Genomic DNA, 22581 nt, shown 5'->3' with positions numbered 1-22581 from the left:
AGTAGCTGGGACTACAGGCATGCACCACCATGCCCGGCTAATTTTTTCTGTATATATTTTAGCTGTCCAGTTAATTTCTTTCTATTTTTGGTAGAGACGGGGTCTCGCTCTTGCTCAGGCTGGTCTCGAACTCCTGAGCTCAGAACGATCCGCCCGCCTCGGCCTCCCAGAGTGCTAGGATTACAGGCGTGAGCCACCGCGCCCGGCCCAGTCTACATTTTATACCTTAAAATTGAAATAGACCTCTGAAGTTAATGGTGCTAGGTACATCATTCTTATATATAAGAAAAAGTCCCTCCTCTTTTTGGTTGCCATGTGTGCTTTTCATTGTGATGTGCTGGAGTAGGATGTTGACATATATATGTGCATAGAAAAACTGACCCAAAAAGAAAAGCTTCAGTGTCATAATGTGTTCCATATTTTCTAAATTTTCACTGAGTATGTATTACCTTTTTAATGAGACAAAATAAATACTTGTATAAAATAAGTAAGAGGGAGGTAGTAGTACAGAGTGCATATAGCACTAGCTGAGTCCTGTGCCATGTCCCCAGTGTGGGAGACACAAGATCCTTCCCCAGCCACCTTGGCTGTCCTCTACCTCATCCACCTTGGTGCCAATTGCTGAAGATGCCCCTGGGGTGGCATTGTCTAGTACCAATCTTGTCACTGCTCTGTGTCCCTCACCATTTTGAGTATGCGCTTATCAGTGCATCTTGACTAGGGGCAGGTAAGACAGAAGAGGTTGCAGTTGCCACAGTCTTTAACCTTGTTTGAAGGTTTGTGCATGCAGGAGGATGCAGAAGAATGAGCTAGTCTGGGACCAGAATGAATGGCCAGAGGAAAATACATTTTTCCTGGGGAAACGAGGCAGTGAGGAATACCCCACAACAAAGGCCTTGTCTGAGCCGGGGCCTGTCTCTGGGGCCTGACCCAGCTGTTGGGCACACAGGAGATTGTGGTGACCCTGAGCGTGGATGGTCCCACACACTGCATGTCTGTCTGCAGCTGCACAAGCCTCAGGGAGCCTGTGAGAGTAGGCCTGTTCCAGGGCTTCAGGCAAGGAGCCAGGGGCTGCCCCTCTGCCAGAGAGCATTGAGGAGCTTCTGTGTGTACTCTCTATGGGTCTCAGCTTTCTTTGGAATTAGGCAGAGTCTGGCCCTGCCTGGTCTTTTTTGTGCCTTGGATCCTAAGTTAAGAATAACCGAAGGAACACTTGTCCCTGTTGACGTGCTTCATGTGGAAGTTGCTATCAAATGGCTATCTCATCCTCAGTTGCCACTGACATCACACCACGTACGGTTCCGATGTTCTCACTTTAGTCGTGGTTGAATAGAGCTGTGGTCGTTGGAGCAGAGAGAAGCCATTCAGATGTGAGTATGTGAAGACGTGTCCAGCAATGTACAGATGTTTTTTGGCAGGTCAATGAATATTTTAAATCTTTTGCAAGTAGTAAAAAGGGTCAAATTTGAAGTAGAGAGGATACTGTGGCAAAAGAAAAGTATACCTCATTTTTCTCTTAATCTTCCATTTTTAAAATAATCAAATAAAAACCCAAACCATGATTTAAATCTTGGATGCATCATGGCCCTCAAATCTCTTTCATCCTATATGAGACATGATTATGACCCCAATATATTGAATCTCAGTTTCTCAGTCACATTTTTTAAAATAAGAATTGCTGTGTAATATTAGAAATAATAGCAGAATCTCCGGATTGGATCTCTATCATTTATTTAAAGTTAAAGACACAGGATTAAACATAAAGAGGAAGGTGATCTTCTGGGTACATATGTGTCATGCGTGATGTGTGTTACACTCTGGATTTGTACACTCCACCCTCCCAACACACACACCTTGTAATGCAGGAGGAAGTTGGGTGGTCTTGGCTTAGTGCATTTTCATTAGTTCCTTGTCACCACCCCTCTTCACCCTTCCTTAGCAGAGGTGGCACAACCCCTCTGTGTCGCAGGCACCAAGCTCGGTGCCACCAGTGAGCTGACAGATTATGAGGGATACGAGAAACAGGCCCCCCGCACAAAGTGCTGTGGGAACACAGCAGAGAGGAAATTTAATCCTGCTTGGAAGTGTCAGCAAAGGAAAACAAAACTGAAAAAGCAGTTTTTAGCTAGGCCCTGAAGGCCCCTTAGGAGAAAATTATACTCACCCAGCAGGGTTGGTGAGATTGGAATGATGGTGCGTAGCCCACTGCCAGGAATACACTGGGGACTGCATCTCTTTTTCTGCCCCATCCTAAGAGAGAGACAGGTTGAAAACACAATGGTGCAGTGCAGAAGTGTGCCCCTACCTCTGGCTGGCTTCTTAGCTAGTGTACACCGTCGCTCACAGTCTGGCCTCTGCCCCAGTTCCCCACCTTTCTCCCTCTAGCATCCCGCTGTCCCCTAGCCACCGCTGTGCTCTGCAGCACCACCAAGCCTCTTGCCGTTCTCTGAGCATGTGGCCAGTGCTCCTTTGACTGTGTACCGACTACTCTCTGCCTGCACTGTCCCGTTGTGAGGTTCAGGGGAAGATGCCCACGGGCATTTGGAAACAGAATGGCGGCGCTGGCGGGATGGCTCTATCAAGAGACAGCTCAGAGTTGAGGACTTCTCAGTTGTATTTGTAGGATATTTGTGTATTCTCTCAAAGATGGAGGGTTGATCTGATCTAAACAGTTGGGAGTAGTTCACGTTTGGCTGAAATCTTGTCTTTTGGCTTCCATTTCTGCAGTTGACCACATGTTTGCAACATTTATGGATCAGCCTTTTCCACTGGGGTATATGGGTCACTTCATTCATGTTTCTCAAATAAAACATCAGCACCACTTCAACAGGAGAAATAAAAGCATGCAAAATGCTCTAATGCCCAAAATTCCACAATCGAATACACAGACAACTATATAAAATGTCTGTATAATTACATATATGTATCTATATATATGTACACGCATGTACACATGCGGGTGGGGTGGGAGGGGCCTATCTTGCCTTGGAAACCTTAACACTTGGATTTTCCAAAAACAAGATTTAGAATAAAGATAAATTAGGAGAATAATTGGTCAATGTTTTAAAAATGATTTTTAATATAGGAGTTATTTAAATAAAAAGTGTCTCTTTCACTTAAATATTTGATGGCCAAAACTTATTTATTCCTAACTCTTCAGAAACATAGCCTTTATTTAAGAAAGGTATACATGGTTTTAAAAGCAAATGCCACTCTTTATTCTAGATGGGGTTGCCATGTCGATTTCACTTTTTAGGCAATTCTGTTGTGTCCATCCTTAACCTCTTTGAAACAATGGGGCCGATGCCTAAAAATATGTCAAGCCATCTTGCTGGGAGTTCTTGAAGTTAAAGCTGTGGCATCCTTCTTTTGGTTTATGGCTGCACAATGAAGCATATATATATTGTCTTTATTAGTTAACTCCATCTGTTCAGTAAGCCTGAAAAAGAAATTGGATGATGCCGTTTATATGTATGGATGGATAACACTCCTTGTGCAGCAGTGAGTCAGCAGCTCCAAATGGGTTTTTAGTTTTCCTCTTGGTACCAGTTGCTAAAGTGCTGTGGAATGAAGGCTCATTCATTCAGAATCTGTTGTGAACTGTGCATCCTGTGTTGTTGCAATTAATGCAATATGCATGAGAGAGGGGTATTAAATTCCTTCCCTGCATTGCAAAAGGGTAACGATTCTCCAAGTGCTCTTTCTGTGGCAGATGAGAGACTCTATCACCTTTCAAATAGAAAATTCCTTGTGACCTATACATCAGAACAACAACTTTCTTAAACCTCTGTAGAAGTGTTCAAGAATGGAAGTCAAACTTCCACTGTATATATATTCCCTTTAGTAAAATGTCTCATAGTATTGAATTACCCTCTTCTGATTGTAGGGAAGCACGTTAACATTTCTGGACAAAGAGCAGTCCCATTCTGTGCAGCTCAGCAGTGTCTAGATCGCCAGTAGGTTAGCCAGAAGAAAAGGCATATCTTGCCTGACAGTGTCTCCTTAGTTAGGATAGGACAGCATGTCTCAGAAGCCAGAAAAAGAGAGGGTGGCATGGCTCGCTAGGGCACAGGCTGTAGTGGCCTGCTTATCATTGTAGCACATTCTCTCTCCAGCCTCCATGGTGGTTCTCTTGCTTGTCTGCAGTGAGTTCATGATTTGAATGCCCATCTGCAGAGAACAACATACGAGTTTCTAATTCTCTTCCCCGTGGTCATTTCTTCTTTCTTTCGAGTCATCTTTGATTAAACAAAACAAAGATATTACTGTTAATTATGCATCCTTTCAAACAGTGTAAAAATTCTCTGTTTGTGTTGGGGGGATGGTAATTTATGATGGAGCTGTTTTAAACCATGGACTAGGAAGAAAGACACTAAGAGTCACATTGAAAAAGGTTAAGACTCTCTAAGATAAGAAAAATTTTTTCTTTCTTTTTTTTTTTCAGATTCCTTAACTCAAACCTCTCACTTTCTGTCCTAACATATTGTTGTCAACATAATTCCATTCAACTGTTTTTATTGTTCTCTTTAGACACCTTATTAAAACTGAAGCTTTATTCAAGCAGCTAAAATTGCAAATAACAAATGAGATATCATAGTATTGGCAGGCTGTAGGCAGAGTATATATGAGCAGACTGGAAATCTGCCATCCTGCTCCTGGCACTGTAAGATTAATGAGATGTGAGCGTGAGTGTCGTCAGAATCAGAACTCAGCCTTGCCGGGGGCTTGGCGTAAGGTTCTAGGGTGATCCTGGGGCTGGAGTTCCATGGACAAGTTGATGCAGGCCTGTGGGTTGGCAGACCTCCCACAGAGGGGAACCTCAGCTCATGGGAAACAGGGACCATGCCCAGAAGGCTGTTTGACAGTGAGACCCACCCACAGTCAAACAGGAAGCAGAGCAGATAGGGGCTGGGGGCTGGGGTGATTTAATCTGAGAAGTAAGTTGAAGAAGACTGTGGAAGACTCATTTTTAATGTACCCCAAATGTGGATGACTTGTAGAAACTCTGAAGAGGGGAAGTGTTTGTGTATATGTGTGTGTGTGTGCGTGTGTGTGTGTGTGTGTGTGTGTGTGTGTGTGTGTGTGTAGATGTAAATACTCAAAGCCTCCATCTTTATCTTTCCTGGCTCCGGAAAGTTAAAATCTCATGCAGGCTTCCTTTGGCGGTACAGGGCCAGGTCTTCGCAGTTTCAGGCAGGTGTTTGTGGCGACTGTGACTTAGTAACAATTGTGTGAACTAGAAAAAATTTCTAGGCAAATTGATTGTCTGTAACAAATGGAAATTCTATGGTGGTGCTTTGTGGGTGGTTTACAGGCAGAGAGTACGTGGTTCTCTTTTGATGCCTCTCTATTTTTTTCTCTTCTACAGTTTTTTGAAGAAGCAGGATGCTGATCTAGACGAGGAAAAGTAAGTGAACAAGTTTTGCACTGAGTGCATGTGCCTTGTGAATTAGAAAGCATTTTCCATCACAACCCAGGATGAAGTCCACTTTCAATTTGGGATCGTAATTCTGAGTTTCATAGGTTTCTGAGAGAGGTTGAAGATGAAACTGGTATATGAAATAGAAAGAAAATCTTAACTCACTTAGGTGAACCCTCTATTTTCCACCTTCCCTTAGTTGTAACACTCAATTCTGGTAATTACGGGAACATATGTTTTAGCTATAAGTTATGCCTCCCCACCCCAGAAATAGAATGAAACAGCTGTCCCGTGGCTGTTGAGCCTTCGGGCTGGTGAGGGATGGGAGTGCTCCATCTTCAAACTGGCAGAGGGAGGTTCCCTTTAGTCCATTGTTGTTTTTTCCTCCGCTGTCAGATGGCTGCCTACCTCTGCTTTAGTTGTACCTTTGAATGGCAGTCAGAGTGTAGCAGGTCATTCTTTCATTCACTTCACATTTTTTTGGTGCCCACTGGGTATTAGACACCATGCTGGACTCTGTTGAAACAAAAGTGAGCATGACAGACAGGTACTCAGGTAATTATGCTACAGTCAGATAGAGCTGTGCAGAAGGGGCTCTGGAAGCTCAGGCTGAGGGCTGGGCTATCCAGAAAAGCTCTGTGATGAGAGGGTGCGAGAAGGAGCTATGTATTCATTCTTTCTACAAACGTCTGCTCAATCTTCTCTGTCTGTACCTCTCTCTCCTGGGTCTCAGATTCCCTACTTACTGAACTCACACAGCTCTCACTGGCCACCCAGGGGGCCTTGTTATGCCCCGCACTACTCTACCCAGCCACATTACCCTGGGTGTAATTTTTCTGCTGTTCTGAGTTACGTTCCTCAATTCCTTGGCCACTCAGGGGCTGCTGCTTCATCTGAGAACGACTTAGGGTTATTTCTCATTTTGATTTGAGCGCAAGAGAGGTTCTCCCTGAACCAGAGCCATTTGAATGTAGCCAGTGCATCTTTGTTTTAAGTTGAGGAGGTATACTATCTGAAACATTGTTCCAGAACAATTAGGAGCAACCCCTGACCTTTGACCCCACACAGGCCCTGAGCTTCTGCAGAATGGCCTGTGATCTACTGTCAGTCATGGGCTTTTCAGCTCATACAAACCAGGGGGGCTTGGGGAAATAAAAAGGCTCTAGTCAGGGCAAAGCAAGCGTTGCCTTTTTAGAGTCCCCATGCATTTAGGTTTTGGCTGTAGAAGCCAAAGGTTGGCAAAGGCTCCTCACCATAGGAGGTCAGCACACTGTGACCCTCCTGGGCCAGGCCAGGCACACAGCAGGCTGGAGCCTCTGGGGAAAGCCCCAGGCTGCGTGACTTGCCCTGCCCTGTCCAACTCAGGCTGAGTGAATCCTATGACCACAGCAGGGGGAGGGCTGCTCACCCGGGTTCCCAGTACTGGCCCAAAGCCAGGCAAACAACAGGGCTCAGTAAGTGGGAGATGGGGTCTGGGTGGCATGAGTTAAATTCTTTAGTTCTGCTGCTAACTGGCTGTAAGACCTTAGGCAAATCATTTCTCCTCTGTGAGTCATTTTTCTTAGTAAAGTGGTCCATTTTGCAGGGCCAAGTAAAAGTACTCATTTTTTAACTTAAAAACACAAACCACACATATTTTTTGTTTTCTGACTTGGATCTTGTACCGAAATAGAAAAAGGGCTGTTGGCCACCTTTCTAAAATGTGCTAGATAAGGCCAGCCCTGGATTGGGACTGAAGGCAGCAGTGAGTGTCGCACAAAGACACCAACAAGTGTGACTGTCTCGGCCCTGTGGGTGTTTGTAAGTACTGAGGAAACCCAGAGGAAGAGAAGCTGAGCAGGGGTGGAAATGCTTCTGGCACGAAGTGAATTTGAGCTGCCTCTAAAGGGCTCTGCCTGTACCCTCTCAGTCAAGTAGTTAATGACCTGAAAAACACTTAACTGCCTTAGGGGAATTTACTGTTTTAAAAGCTCTAATTCAGAAGCTCCACTTCCAGAACCTTTTCCTAATGCTGATAGAAGGCTGTTGAGCACAGATGTATCAACTTTTATTTTTGCCTGGGTTTATGTATCTGCCAAGAAGGACCTGGTATATATAAGGCGTGCCTCCATTGTGTAAGTAGATGATACCTGTTGGCCAACCTGAGTGGAGAAAAATTGCTTAAGTCATAGTGTTTGTTTTTTAAATGGATTTTTGAGTTTTCTCTTTCAGTGGAACATTTTCGTAAAGACTGAACTCAGTATGGAAAATTAGCTTTATTTCGACATGTCAAAGCTCAAAGATAAGTCAGCATAAGTTCTGTGTTAATTAATAGCTATGGTCTGTCGAAGTACACATGGAGTGCCTGGTATATATTATACTTTATGACAATCCTATGAAGGAGCCATGTCCCTTACCAGGTGGGTTGCCCAAGGCACCACAGTTATAGTTAGGATTCTGATCTGATCTGCTGGGTCCAGAGCCTTCTCTTTCTCATACCTCCTATTAACTTGGAATTTATATCATATCTGAGACAATATGTTTGTGTGCCCTATTTTAAAATGTTTGATAAGTAGTAAGAAAGCAATGTCACCTTCTAGAGAGATTTTCCTTGACAACTCCCCAAACCCCCAGTCTGGATGGGGTGGCCCTATCACCAAGCACTTCTTCAAAGCCATCGTTGTAGTTGTGTAGTTATTTGTACAATAACTATCAAATTGCCGTGCTCCCTATTGAGCTCTAACTTTGTCAGGTCAGCATCCTTATCTGTGCCAAGCCTAGTGCCTGGCTTAGCAGGGTGTTGACTGCAGGTGTGAAAGAACGACACATGACTGAATGAAGGGATAAAAAGAGCCAGTGAAAGCCACTTTGGTAGGTGGCAAAGTAAAAAAAAAAAATCTTACTGTGCACCCCAGAAAATATGGTTTCTCTTCTCTAGCTAGGGATTTTATCTGTGGAAACCATGCTTGTTAATAGCATTATATGGAGATAAGACAATCACTTCTTGGCTTTCTCTGCAGAAGTACACAGTTTCAAGCAGACAAATGAATAGATAATTCTTAAGAATGAATTAATCTGGGCAAGCAAAGAGAGTCCAAAGATAAAAGAAGGAGAAGCAGTAAGAGCACAAGGGAAACATTAAAATAATTTTTTTTTTGCATAGAATTTTCTGGAATTCTTGAGGGATACAGTTCTGAGTATGGTTTCCATAAATCACTGCTTTAAATGTATAAAGTGTATCTTCTAGAAGTGAAACCCATACTCATCTGAATTTTGAAAAATATATAATCAAGTTATATCAGAATAAAAATGTGCTTTTTTAATAGAAAAAGCTGTTTAAATGGAGTCATTCCATTTAGTAATTTAAATCATGATTTAAATGGATTTGATGAAAATAACGTCTACTTTGGCCGTAACTACTATGAAAGGGCTGAGTAGAAAGGTTTGATTTTAATGCATCCTGGATGGCCTTTGTCTAGTGTGATTAAAAGTCTTTCAGTGCCTGCCATGAGAGAGGCCCCTGTCATTTCTGCAGTTTCAGTGAGACCAACAATTTCTGTGTTGCCATTCCATCTGTTTGCAGGGTTTAAGAGAGCTTTGTTCAGGCCACAAATATGGCCACGAACACTACTGCCTATTTGATAGACACAGAGGTCTTGCAAAACAAAAATGGTCATTCAAAAAGAAAAGTAAGAAGAAGAATTACCACCTGCTTTAGAATTGTTTTTTTCCCTCTGAGCGAGTCCCTTGAAAAGTGTAGTTCTGTAAATATAGAACGAATGTGGAAGTTGCTCCATTTTTCGCTGTTTCTTTGGTTTTAATAAATCCCAAGAGAAATGATAAAAATATCCTAGATTCTTATTGTGGGGCTAATAGTCTTATGGGGGGAAAAATCTAGTTCTGAACAGGTGAGAGTTTGAAATTCGAGGCTGTATCTGGAATCAAGCTTTAAAGGCATGTGCAGGTAATGCCTGCATAGCTGGTTAAGAGGTGGAAAATGTAATTCATACAAGTTTTTTCTCTAGTGGAGGGAATAGGATTTCCAGGGGTCAGCAGGTCCGGAGTGCTTATGTAGTATTCAAGGCTTCAAGATGCTGGTTGCTGGGATGGCTTGAGGATGTGTCTCCAGTAGGAATCGGGGGGGTGGTTTGGGGTGCACCCTCTGCCTGTGTGTGCTGGTTGCTTTGGGGAGGCGGGAGAGGGAGTGAAGAGGAGCAAGAGAAGAATAGTATAAGCACCACTCCCTGACATCCGAGGAAGCCATTCTTCCTGAGTGGAGGGGAGGGGTGCCAGGTGCTGTGGTCTCTCAACCAATGGCGACAGGAGAGGGCAGCCCCCATAGGCAGATGGGAGTTGTCCTGTAGGCCCTCCTTAACTTGTGTCCTTAGGGCTGCCAGCCCAGTAACTATAGGAGGCCAAGTTGGCAGACATTTTACATCCCCCCCGCCCCAACCTCACACTCAGAGTGACCCATTCTGCTGGTGATCAGGCCACCGAATGACCCCAGTCTCCGGGTAACTCTGAGTAAGGGTCGTGTTTCACACAGCCCACTTTCCTGGTGACTGGGGATCAGGAAATGGGAATGGCTTTGAGTTGGGGAAAAAGAGAAAGAGAGAGAGTGAGAGTAAGTATGTGTGTTTAGGAGGAAAGAACATGCTTAAAGTTCTGCTTTAGACTGAAAGGCAAACATTTTAGTCTTAGACCAAAAATAGTTGTTATGCATCATCCATAATAACTGACCAACTTTCTTTTACATAAATCTCTGGATTGTAAAACTAAATGCTACTGTCTAAGAAGAAAAAACATGCCCTCTGCCGATTTGAATTTCTAAGATAAAAAAATAGTCTTTCTTCCTAGACATTATAAACTCAGGAAGATATTGATGACTGATCTGGAAGAGCTACAGATAACAATATTTTCATTGTGGTTCAAGGAAAGAGCTGAAAAATTTGGGGTGGCTTGTTTTGTCCTGGATGCAGAACAGTTAATTCATTCATTCCTTAAACATTAATGAACACCCATGAGCCAGCCACTGTACTAGGCCACATGTTACTGTATTCATTTGCCCCATTTTGCATTTGAGGAAAATGAAGCTCAACAGAAGTGGACTGATTTGCCCTAGGACTAGTATCTAGGAGTGGCAAGATTCAAAGGTACATCTCAGACTTGAAGCCCCTTCTCTTTCTACTCCAGGTGGATGCTCTCTTGTCCTGAAGCTCAGTAGAGCAGAAGACAAGTGAATCACTATCAGCCTCATGTAATTTAACTGGAATTTTATACACATCTTTCATTTTCTCTTCACCAAATTTAAAAGAACTTTCTTCGTTTTGGTTTTAAAAGTAGCAGTGATATTTTTCTCAAGGAGCAATTAGAAACCTATGAAGAGAATCATCTCTTTAACTGCGAGGTGGTCCCCCTGTGACAGTGTGACAGTGACTTCCAGGGGTGGCATTCTGTGGGTGGTGGGAGTAGGGGAAGCCTGAGACCACTCATTCTCTTTCCACTGCTGGTTCCCAGGCTTGGGGACCATTTCGTTACAGGTCTCATCTCAGTAGCGTTCATCATTCCATCAGGCAAGAGCTAGATGTTTCCAGGAGAGAGTCGGGGGGAAATGCTGCCCACGGTACAATAGAGAATCAAGACGGGCTCTCACCTACGTACTTTGTGCCATTGTTTTACGTGGAGACTTTCTCCTGTAGCCTTCAGATACTACATAATATGCTTTGCTGCAGCCAGGCTTGTTGGGCAGAGATTGGAATCATTTGCTTGTCTGCCTTGCATAGACTTATTGTCTGCTGAAATCACGTGTGGAGGAGAGATTATTAATACAGTATGTATGAAGAATGGCTTAAAAGATGCTTTTTGTCACTGCCCCTAAACACTTTTAAGAGCAGAGCTGCACTTGTTCTGAGATTGCTATAGGATAGGCCATGAAAATACATAAAATTCAAGCTTTTCCCTTAAAGTTATTACTGCTCACTTTTAGCCTATAACAAAATTTCATTTAAGCAGAAAACCACCTTTATGAGTTTGCCGTAGCTGCCAAACAATTACCATAAACCTGGTGGCTTAAAACAACAGAGATTTATACTCTCTGTTTTAGAAGTCAAAAGTCCAATGTCACGGTGTCACCAGGGCCACACTACCTCCAGGGACTCTGAGGAGAATCTGTTGCTTACCTCTTCCAGGTCTGGTGGCTGCAGGTGTCCCTTGACTTGTGGCCACATCACTCCCCTCTCTGCCTTCACATTGCCTTCTCTGTGTCTCTGTGAGATCTCCTTCGCATCCCTCTCATGAGGACACGTGTGCTGGCTTTTAGAGCCTGCCAGCTAATCCAAGATAAGCTCTTCCTCTCCAGATCCTTAACTTTATCACATCTTTGCCATATAAGGTAACATTTATTGGTTGTAGGGATTAGGAAGTGAATATTTGACTGGGGGGGGTGTACATTTTTTTGCCTACCACACCTTCTATTTCAGAATTTCTGTATTTTTTTTTCATTTACTAAAACATAAAGCTTGCAATCACTTGTTTCATTCATTACTTCAGTTCATTTAGTTTTCCTGAAAGAGGTCAATTGGAGGATGAAAGAACTAATCTCTTCTTCTGGGCCTCAGAACAGGCAAGGTCATGCCTATTGTCTTTCTCAGGTTGAGGTTTATGTAATGATGAGGAATCTTGAGCTTTCAGAGGTGGGAGAGTCTGGGAAATCATACCCTCCCAGTGTTAGGGGCAAACTGAGGCTGGAGATGTAGGGTCACCCAAGTCAGTAGCAGACATGGGACAAGCACTTACTGCTCTAGCCCACCTCTTCTCTGTGTTCCTGTTGACCCCCAAGCTGTCTCTTGTAATAGAAGCCTCTAGGTCATCACTCATTTGAGAGCCTTTCAGTACCTGAAAACCCCTCCCCTGCAAATCCTCCTTACCTAGGCCAAGAGCCCTGGTTCTTACAACTTTCTTACATTAGCTGGTATCAGGAATTCTGTCATTCTAGTCAACTCGTCCTGGGTACATTCCCTTTATGTCACTATCTTTTTGAAAATGTGATTCTCAGGCATGAACACAATACTTCAGAAGATGGCTTGACTAGTGTAGAGTGAGGGGCCACTATTAGGCTTCTTGAGAGGCACGTATTTTCTGCATCAGTACATGCTACACTATGCAGATCAAGGTTGTATCTCTAATTTAGTCACTTTGTCATAGCTTCAGCTTGCATGGAGCTTGTGTTTGATAAAAATCCTTAGGACTTCTTAAATATGAATTCTTTAAACTCAGCCCTTCCCCTTCCCCACATAGAAGATCTGGATCTCTGTCAGTAGCAGGATGGGATCAGCTTGGGATCCATAATATAGACCAGACAGGGATCCAGAGAGCAAACAGACCCATGGGCTGGGACATGCTCATGGGGATGGTACCCACAGAAGGCAGCAAATAGGAGGTAGTCTGGATAGTCTGGTAAGGCATATCCTGGGGAACTCTTCTGTGGGCAGCTGCCTAGATGGACAGATGTTTGGCAGCAGAATTGCCTAGCTGAGAAGGTTATAGGGCCCGAAGAGAGACATGCAGGTGTACAGGTACTACAGTCAGGGAGATAATACAAGAGTTGAGTCCACAAATAGGAGTTATGATGTCAACTACTAAAATGGGGTAGGGCCCAAGACAGGAGCTTGAGCCCAAAGAGTAAAAGGAAACCCTGGTCTGAAGTCAGAGTCTGGTATGATTCTGAGTGTCCATGGCCTAGAGCCTTACCCACCCAGAGCCTAGGGACGGGGTCACTGGCAGAACTTGTAAACAGGGTGAGTTGTCCCAGCTGAGCAGATTGGTGGGTATGAGACAGGTGATGACACCATTCTACATACACACACACACACACACACACTGATTTTTTACAAATAAAAGCAGGATTTTATTTCTGTTAATTTAGGGGGGGTTGTGCGTTGTTTTGGTCAGCTGTGGCTGTCATTCCAGCCTATTGAAATCTTGTAAAATCTCTGTGAATTATTTGTGTACTCTATAAGCACATCTCGATGAAAACACGCAAAGCTCTGTGCCAGGGACCTCCCTCCAGGTTGATGGTGCTCTTTGGTGTTACTGCCCTCAGGCGTGGTCATTCAGTCAGTTAATTCTGAGTCCACCAAAGTGAATCACCACTTGGCCCAGGGTTTCCCAGCTTGCTCGGGTATGTTGTTGAGTGACTCTCAGGGGCCTTGCTGACATCAAGGTGTTCTGCATCTACCATCTGTCATTCTGGTAGTCCTGTGAAAATGCCCTGAGATGGGGCAGTAAGCTGGGAGGGGAAAGTTCATACAGTGGTGCTTGGTTAGTCACTACTTGGGGGTAGTGGTACCTGGATATTCTCATTGGTGTCAATTTAAATCCTGAGCCCCACTTCCTGTAACATACCCAAGTATTAGCCCAGGGGTTATTTTTTCTTTATTTAAGGAGGGACTGGAATCTTGTGTTCAGATATGGGATGCTAATCTTTGTTTTAAGTGTTCGCCTCTACTGAAGATGATTTTCCTTTGCAAGTATGTGGTCTGTAGAGAGCAGCCCCCGTGGTGGGATGAGCACAGCAGCTTCTTGGAAGATGTAGGGGTGTTCGTTAAGTTGTGAAATGTGCCACTACTGAATGTAGTCAGACTGTAAAATTGAAAGGAAATGAGATGCCGTGTGGGTCATTTGTGTTAACCAAAGGGATAAAACAATTTATCTGTTTGCAGAGTCCTTCCAAATAATGCTGCCAAGAGAAAATGAGAGAGGATTTTAGAGTGAACATGAGGCAGCGTGAAGAGCGTGTGGGCCTCGGGGCTTGAGTCAGCCCTGACTGTCCCACCACAGAGCCATGTGCTGCTGGCTGTGGGAGAGGCCGGCAGTCTTCCAGGCCCCGGGTGCGACTGTGGCCCGTGTCTGAGCGGAGGGTGCAGAGGGCTGTGAGATTGACACACAGGGGGGCCCAGTAGGAGTCAGATGAAGAGATGCCAAGAAGGGGAGAAAATAATCCTCATCTACCCACTTCTGTTTATTGTGTCCCCTTTCTTTGGACAGGACTGGCCAAGGATTGGATAACTTCCAGTTTCAGTGTGGCGCGGATCACAGATAGGGTAGAAGAATGGGCTGGAGGGAAGCTTCCTGTCCACATTATTACGTTGTTGTTGCTCTGTGACCAGATTTAATGCTATAGTAATTTGAAACAAACAAAACCTTTGTGTGTAGGGAAGATATTGTCCATGTTTAGAAGAATGTTCTAAAAAGTTGTCCTAGACTGGGGGTGGGGAAACAGTAATTTTTAAAAAAACAGAGTAACTGCCATTTTGCCTATTCTGCTGTTACCAGATGAGGGAAATAAACTTTTTTTTTTTCTTTATGAGAGAGCTTGATGTCCATCAAAGTGCTGCTTATTGCAAAAAAGTGAAGTTGATAATAGGGAAAAGTTTGAACAGTCCTCTGGTATTGAAAATGAAATACAATAACTTACAAAACCTGGTGAAGTTTAGAAGTTGTTACTGTGGTCCATGGTGAGGTTTTAGGTGTGGGAAAGGCATCGTTGGTAAGATGTCAGGAGGGCTTTTTTCACGTATGGCCCATGAACTGGTAGTACAAAAAGTTTTTGATAGTTGCCATAATATTTATTATATTTTCTCGTAGTCGGTTTTAATAAACATTGGCTACTAGCCAACCAAATAACTTTTTCATTATTCTATTTTTACAGTGGCCAAGAAGAAATATTAGGCTTCTGTGTTTTTTAGGTGATACCATTTAACAACAGCAAATACTATATAATGTTGTTAAAAGGAAAAATTTAAAAAGCTTCAGAAACAGTCATTTCAGAGCTGACAGAGCAAACAGTGTCAGTTCAGGAAAACGTATTTGTTTTTCTCTGGAAATATTTTTAAAATTTTATTTTGGGGAGTAAAGCGTAAATCAGTGAGTATCTGAGGCCCTTTTGTATGTAAATTTTAAGTAACCGTCATTTCATCTTATGTTTAACCCATGAATAAGCATTCCATATCGCAGCTCAGATTTGAGAGGGCGTATAACAGATTTCTGTATATTGTCTCATATCACCATATCCCCTGGCCCTGGTATCATTGAGAACATGAACATTCTTCATCCAAATTGAAGGTATCAGCCACCTCAGGTGCTTTTCTCCAAAGGCCTGCCTTTTTTCTCTTTCCTCACAATCAGGTCCCTGGGTCCAGTTCTTACCACCTCCTACTTTGTAATCACCTTCACTTGCCTGGCATTTCAGACTTTTCTTTCAGTTTCTCTGTTTCTTGGTGAATTCAGAATTCTCCATTGGAGGCATCCACTTAGCCAGGCCCTATAACTGTGCTGTAGCATCTTGCTCCTCACAGGGCAGAGCTCTGAGTTTGCTTTACAGTATTCCACTACTTATTCATTACTTTCCTTACTTGTATTTGTTTTTCTACTTCATTCTTCACTTTAACCTGTCTTCTGTGATCAAATGAAAATAGATCCATTCAAGTGAAAATGGAGATGTGCTGTCCTGTTTTCATGTCATGATGTGGATGGTATGAAACATTTTTTAAGATAAATCAAATTACCTAGACCCAGATCTCCAGGACAATAGTTACAGTTTGTATTTTTCACAACTAGTCTACTAAATAGGGGAGAAAATTTGAGGTTAAAAAAAACTATTTTCTGAATTCATTTGCTTTTGAAATAATTTCTTTATCAGCTTTACTTTTTGAGTAGGAAATAGGAAAGCTTTTAGGGTAAACATTCCTGAAATGGAATAAATCCAGTACAAACTCTTGTTTTGTCTGAATTCAGGCTGTAGTACCAAGATCAGGAACTCTACCTGAGGGTAGAACAGAAAACTAAACTCAATAGTAAAGTGGCAGGTGGGGTGGGGAGGTGGAGAATTATGCCAAGGTTGAGAGGCTGTGTGTCTGAGAGCTGGCTGAGTCTGAGATTATTCTATAGGAATGAAGAAAGGGTGATTTGGGGAAGTCAGTAGTAACAGGGTATACTTGTTAGTAACTGGGGTAGCAGTAATGCAACGTGATAGCCTCAGGCGACCCAGGTCTTGGGTTGGGTGTGGGAAACCTGGGCCAGTGCTGCTGCCTGCAGCTCCTTGGCACAGTTCAGCAAAAGATGGCTGTACTCTGGGCAGACAGATTAGAAACAGGCACCCCTTTCTCCAGGTGGGAATTCAGGTCTCCTTGCGGCAAGGTTAGCACCACCTTCTGAGTGAGAGGTGTTACCTTCCCATCAGCGGTGGCCTGGATTAACACAAGTGAGTCCTTGTAGAGAGCATTGGGGTTTGTGTGGTCCTTGTGTTTGATTGGAACAGGGAGTTGGAAGGATCAAGTGCTCAACGTAAGACAAGCGTCCAAGCCCAAGCCTCTGCAGAGGGTGAAAGCTCTCGGAAGGAGGGGCTGAGGAAGGTAGGTTCAGGTTAATAAGAAAAATGATTTTTATTATGATGTATACAAAGGAATACATATGTATGTGTGTGTGCACTCCCCTCATCTACATTGTGTTGGTGGGGGAGAAAATAAAACAACCCCTGGTACCCATCCTGCAGCTTAAGAACTAGAATATCACCAGTACCTCGGAAGCCCCTGTGAGTGCCTCCTCACCATACTCTTCTTCCTCAGTGGAACCACTGTTCTGAATTTTGTGTTTGTCATTTCCTTGCTTTCCTGCGTAAGTTTCTTTCCCTAAACAATCTATTGTTAAGCTTTGTTTACCTTATGGTGTATATAAATGATCATCTTATACCATATGCTTTTTTCAATCAACATTTATTTTTTAAGATTCATCCTTATTGGTGCATGAAACATCATGCATGACATTCGTTTATCTTCACTGCTATATGGTCTTCCATTGTATGAATATGCCACAGTTTACCCTTCTCTCAATGGATATTTGGGTCATTTCCAATTTTTGCTACTTTAAACAGTGCTGCTGTGAATGTCCTTGAATGTGCATCCTGCTATAGTTTCTCTAGGATAGGTGCCTAAGGGAAGAATTTCTGGGTCTTAGAGTACATGCATCTGCAACTTTGCCGGATAATAGCAAATTGTTTTCCTAAGTGGTTGTACCATTTGACATTCCCATGAGGAAACTTTAACTTTTAAGAGAAGGGAAATCCAAAGGAAAGATGAAATCCGGAATTAGCTTAAACATTGGAGAGGAAAAGAATGTCGGTTAGGTTCTGGTAAAGTACAACTCCCCATCAAAGTGTGGGGTAGAGAGAGTGGGGGAAATGAAGAGGAAGGTGTAGTTTTAAATAGCCATCATGGAAAGGGCGAAAGGTATGTTGCATGGACTATGTGCACATTGTCATTAGGGAGCAGGTTCCATCTTGGGTAGGAATGGAAACAACCAGTTCTATCCGTTTTCACTCAGTTTTCCCTGATCTGCAAGAATCATTATAGTACTCTGGCTGGGGAGCAGGTGCTGCCAGGCATGTAAGTGTGCTGCTTCCATGTCAAACCAACGGTGGCATGGATTCTAATAAAGCTTTCAGAGCAGATTTTCACAAGGAGGCACATGAGTTTTTTGGAGATTACTTTCTTTCAAACACAAGAGATTTTTCTGACAGCCATGCTTTGTATCTTATAAATTCAATAATCTTACACTAGGTTTGACATTGCTGTCTCTTTTACTGCATAGGGTTATTTTTTGAGAACTCAGAGCCACTCTATGGTTGCTTATTCACTTGACCTGAGAAAAATGGGTCTGTGACATTTTGAATAGCAAATTAACTGTGAAATATGACACAGTCCTTGATGAGCATTTTGGCTTCATTTGTAAGTTCCGACTGCTCTGATATGGAAAGCTGATGGGATTTGTTTTCTTTGCAAAGAATTTCCATTCTTCCAGATCTAGATTTTAGTAACGCTGACTTCTTTTGTTGGCATTTCTATGAAACTGAAAGTAGAGCATTAAACCATTAAAAGCACGTGTCCTCTGGAGTCTCAGAAGTACAGCTTTTTTTAACTTGTTATTTTTGGGTCACCCTTCATTAATAGCATTCATCAGATTTATTTGATTCCAGGCCAGAGAGATCAGTGATGGTGATGCTTTCAAAATATTTTAATCACGGTTTTTCATTATCTGTTGACTAGTATTGTCTATTTGAAACTTTTGATGGTGACAGTGCATGTTTGGGAAGACAGCATGATATACTGGAAATAACATTTGTGCTTTGCCAAAAAAATTGAGAAGAAACTCACTGTCCCACAATTGAGGTTTCATTATGGAAACTGTGATGAATCTATTCAGTGGTACATTATGTATTAGTTAAAATGGTGATCGAAATTGCTAAATAAGTTGAAAAAATGTTTAGGTTGTTAAATAGAAAAAAAATCAAGATACCAAATTGTATGTGGAATACGAGCTCAATTTTGAAAGCAAAATTCCTATGTGGGAAAAGCCTACAAAAACTGTACCAAAATGCTAACAGTTGTATTTGGGTTATGAAATTATGGGGATTTTCTTCTCTATGTTGGTTAATATCTATAATATAATTAATTAAAACGATAGACTGAAGAGAGATCAATCTGGATTCAAATTGTCATTCTACCATTCACCAGCTGTTTGACCTTGGGCAAGCTGCTTAGTGAAGTTGGCTTCCTCAGGAGCTAAAAGATGTTGCGTCCACCCCCACAGGGTTGTTACCAAACAAGGTAATGTGCCTAAAGTCCCTCGTTACAGTAGTCAGTGGCTCCTACCCTTCCCAGCTTCCCCTTCTCTGGTGAAGCTAGCTTTGCCCAACGCACGCCCAGCAACCATCAGAAATACCCTTTTGTTGTCTGGTTTCTATTTTGTCTGGTTGTGGCCTAGCTCTGATCTCAGTAAACACTTAGAAGACCTCTTGGAACTTCTGTTTTAGCAGAGACAACTGACAGTTATTTTAGAGACGTGATTGATGAGTAAGAATGTGTGGCCTTACGTGACAGGAGGGAAAATTTGAATAACTGGACTTCCTAATAGTCTTAGAACTTCAGCTATTTAAATACATGTATTTGATTGACAGAAATAAATTTGTTAATTTGAGGATGTCCTTATTAACTTCCCTTGTCTAGTGGGGAGGAAACATGTTTGCTAAACAGACTGGTGATTTTCTTGGCTCTGCCAAATTCTTCTAAGAGAAAGGTACAAATCATGTGTAAGGGAAGAATTCAACCAGGATCCCCAGGGGCTATGTGTGAGCCCTAAGATGTTAAACAGATTTCAAGACTTTGATGATGTGAGATGATCGTGTCAGAAGTTGGTGTAAGCAGAACCAGAGATGTTCAATGAGATCCTTGTGTCTGACTTATTGCAGGGTATGTTTACTCAGAGGATAGAGAGGAAAATTCATTTCTTAACAATTGACAAGCTACAGATTGACCAGATGCTCTGGGTAATCTTGCCCTGGGTTTGGGGAACACCCTTAGCAAAGGTTACAAAAAGATGCCCATATTCATATGGGCTCAAGTCATCCCATCTACTTGGAACAGACCCAGAGCATCTGAGATCTCACCTAGACTCCTAGACCTATAGTCTGTTAAAGGCAGGAGTGTATTCTTGATCTACTCAGGGCTAGATCTAGGTCTCTGTTCTCTCAGTTCATGTCCTGTCCAGAAGAGCAGACTCTTCCTCTTCCTCTTCCTCTGACTCGAGCTGGCCTTGGGCAAGTCACTGGAAATGCTGAGCCTTGGTTTTGCTATAAGGTGAGAGGTTTCATCTCTAAGGGCCCTTCTAGCTCAAAATGCCAAAGATTCAGTAATTCCTTTGGGAATTTCTTCTTTAAAGTGTCAGCATCTTGAGAGATACAAGTAATTAAACCAATGGAAATCAGCTGTAAATTCTTATCCCTTACAGTTCAAGGCTCCGAATCAGCCCCCTTGTCTTCTGCAGATGGCTTGGTGGGATCAGTGCCTTTCTGCTCAAGGCCACGGTTCCTCATGGCCCTGTCTTCATGGCCCTAAACAGGCCAGAGATGGCACGAGGGAAACCAGAATGCAGTGACAGGGACTTTCTTGTAGGTAAAATGTTTAAGAAAGGGAAGAAAGCAAGGAAAAGAAATAAAAGGCAAATACTGTATAGGAAGAAGTAAAGCTCACTTTATTCACAGGCAATATGAAAGTTTATATAGATAAATCCTATGGAATGTATAAAACAACTGCTAGGAAGTACTAGAAAGTGAATTTAGTAAAGTCATAGGATACAAGGTCAGTAGACAAAAATCAGTTGCATTTCTGTATATCAGCAGCTAACAGCTGGAAAACCAAGTTAGAGAAACAATTCTATGTACCATAGCAACAGAAAAACATAAAATACCTGGGAATAAATTTAACACAAACCAGTCAATTGGTGCTGTCTCTGGAGGCACTTGGATGTAATGGATTCTAACAGTCCCAGGTGACCCCCCCAGGAAGTAGACTTTGTAAAAACCAAGTGTACCTTGTCCATTTTTCAAGGGAAAAACTTATACCAACTAGCATAATTGTTGTTTGCCATCATCAAGACATGGATTATAATGTCAGTTTATATTCAACAAGCAGCACTCCTAGGGCTGTTTCATAATTTACCTCTTCACACCTTGGGTGTAGAGTGTAGTCCTGAGTGACTGATAGGGCCAGATTAACTCTCAGGCATAAGATGTTCCCTCAGAAAGTTTATTTTTTTGTTCCTACTTTTCTCTAGGGTGTGATGAGGCATTTAATATATCAGACACTGGCAGAATCTATGTAATGAATTTTTACATGCCCCAGTCATTTTAATGTAATCGTCTCTTCTTTTAAAAGGCTTCATTAAGTCTATTGTTAGGATCGTAAAACTACCTAAGAGAGACAGGAGGGTTTTTCCCATTTTCAGAATTCAGACAGTTTTGTTAATTGCATTGCTTTAGGTGAACGGTAATTAAATGGGTTGGGAGAATGTGCAGTATTTATTTATAGTAACACAGGCATATCATGTATTTATAGTTATTACTGCACAGTCTACTTTTGGGGTGGGGGGAGTCATGGCTATTAAAAGTAGTTCCAACAACTGCTTTTGGCAGGGTCTTTGAATCTGGCTGTGAATATTAACACATCCAGGTACTCTTACGTTAAAGAAGTACCATACATACTAAGCTTTTTACAAGGAACCTATACTTGCAAAATTTAAATATGCTTTTAACATTTTAAACTTTGAGTTAAATATGTTTGCCAATGTCAATAGTTATCTCACATTTAGAATAGCCCTTAGTACTTTTCAGGTTCTTTCACATGTGTTTTCTAATTAGATTTCACTATAAACCGGTGAGATAGGTTGAGGGATATTATTCTCATTACCAGATGAGAAATCGGAGTCCCAGATTTACTTACTACACCACCGGCTAGTAAGTTACAGTTAAGGATAGAATCTGGGTCTCCTCTCTCAGAGAAGTAATGGTGAGTTAAATAAACTGTTTTTGAAAATCTGACTTTAGGCTCTAAAATCTTGCCTTCCTTTATGTAAAAGTAAAAAATAGGGTTTTTGTATTTCCTAATAGTTTTCCATTTAGTAGCTCATTTCCTAAAATGTGTTCTGAAATGCACTGGTCCCAGGAGATAATCTGTGAAAAATGGATTGTGTAGCCAGACCCACTGGGAAGAGCTACTTGTTACAGTCCCCTCTTGGGGATCTCCAGCGTACATTAGCACTTAAAGGCTCTGAGAAGTCCTACTGCAAAGAAGACTGTTTAATGCATTGTTTTTTAATTGTGGTAAAATACTCATCACAATGAAATTGACCATATTAATCGTTTTTACGTGTAACAGTTCAGTCGTGTTAAGTATATTCACATTGCTTTGCAACCAGTCTCCATAAATTTTCATCTTGCAAAACTGAAAATCTATACCCCTTAAACAACAACTCCCCATTTTTTGTATTTCCCCAGCCCCTGGCAACCACCATTCTACTTTTTATTGTATGAATTTGACTCCTCTGGGTACCGTATACAAGTGGATCATACAATTTTTGTCCTTCTGCAAATGGGTTGTTTCACTTAGCATAATGTCCTTCAGGTTAATCCATGTTGAAGCATGTGTCAGAATTTCCTTCCTTATTAAGGTTGAGTAATATTTCATTGTACGTATAGACCCACATTTGTTTACCCATTCTTCCATTGACACTTGAGATACTTCCACCTTTTGGCTATTGAGAGTAGCATCGCTGTGAACGTGGGTGTCCAAATA

General features: G+C 42.2%; 1 protein-coding gene across 3 annotated transcripts in view; it reads left to right on the top strand.

Moving 5' to 3' along the window:
* The window catches only part of FYN (FYN proto-oncogene, Src family tyrosine kinase), a 197127-nt gene that overhangs the window by 20461 nt on the left and 154085 nt on the right, over positions 1 to 22581 (top strand). For all 3 annotated transcript variants that reach the window (XM_012642840.1, XM_012642839.1, XM_012642837.1), the window contains exon 2: positions 5369 to 5407. The gene's annotated coding sequence lies outside the window, so the exon portion shown is untranslated. The remainder of the gene's footprint in view (positions 1 to 5368; positions 5408 to 22581) is intronic.

Source organism: Propithecus coquereli, unplaced genomic scaffold (genome assembly GCF_000956105.1).
Source record: "Propithecus coquereli isolate 6110/MARCELLA unplaced genomic scaffold, Pcoq_1.0 Scaffold189, whole genome shotgun sequence".
Classification (NCBI taxonomy): Eukaryota; Metazoa; Chordata; class Mammalia; order Primates; family Indriidae; genus Propithecus; species Propithecus coquereli.
Note: the sequence above shows the minus strand (reverse complement) of the source record. Positions and strands in the feature narration are given on the sequence as shown.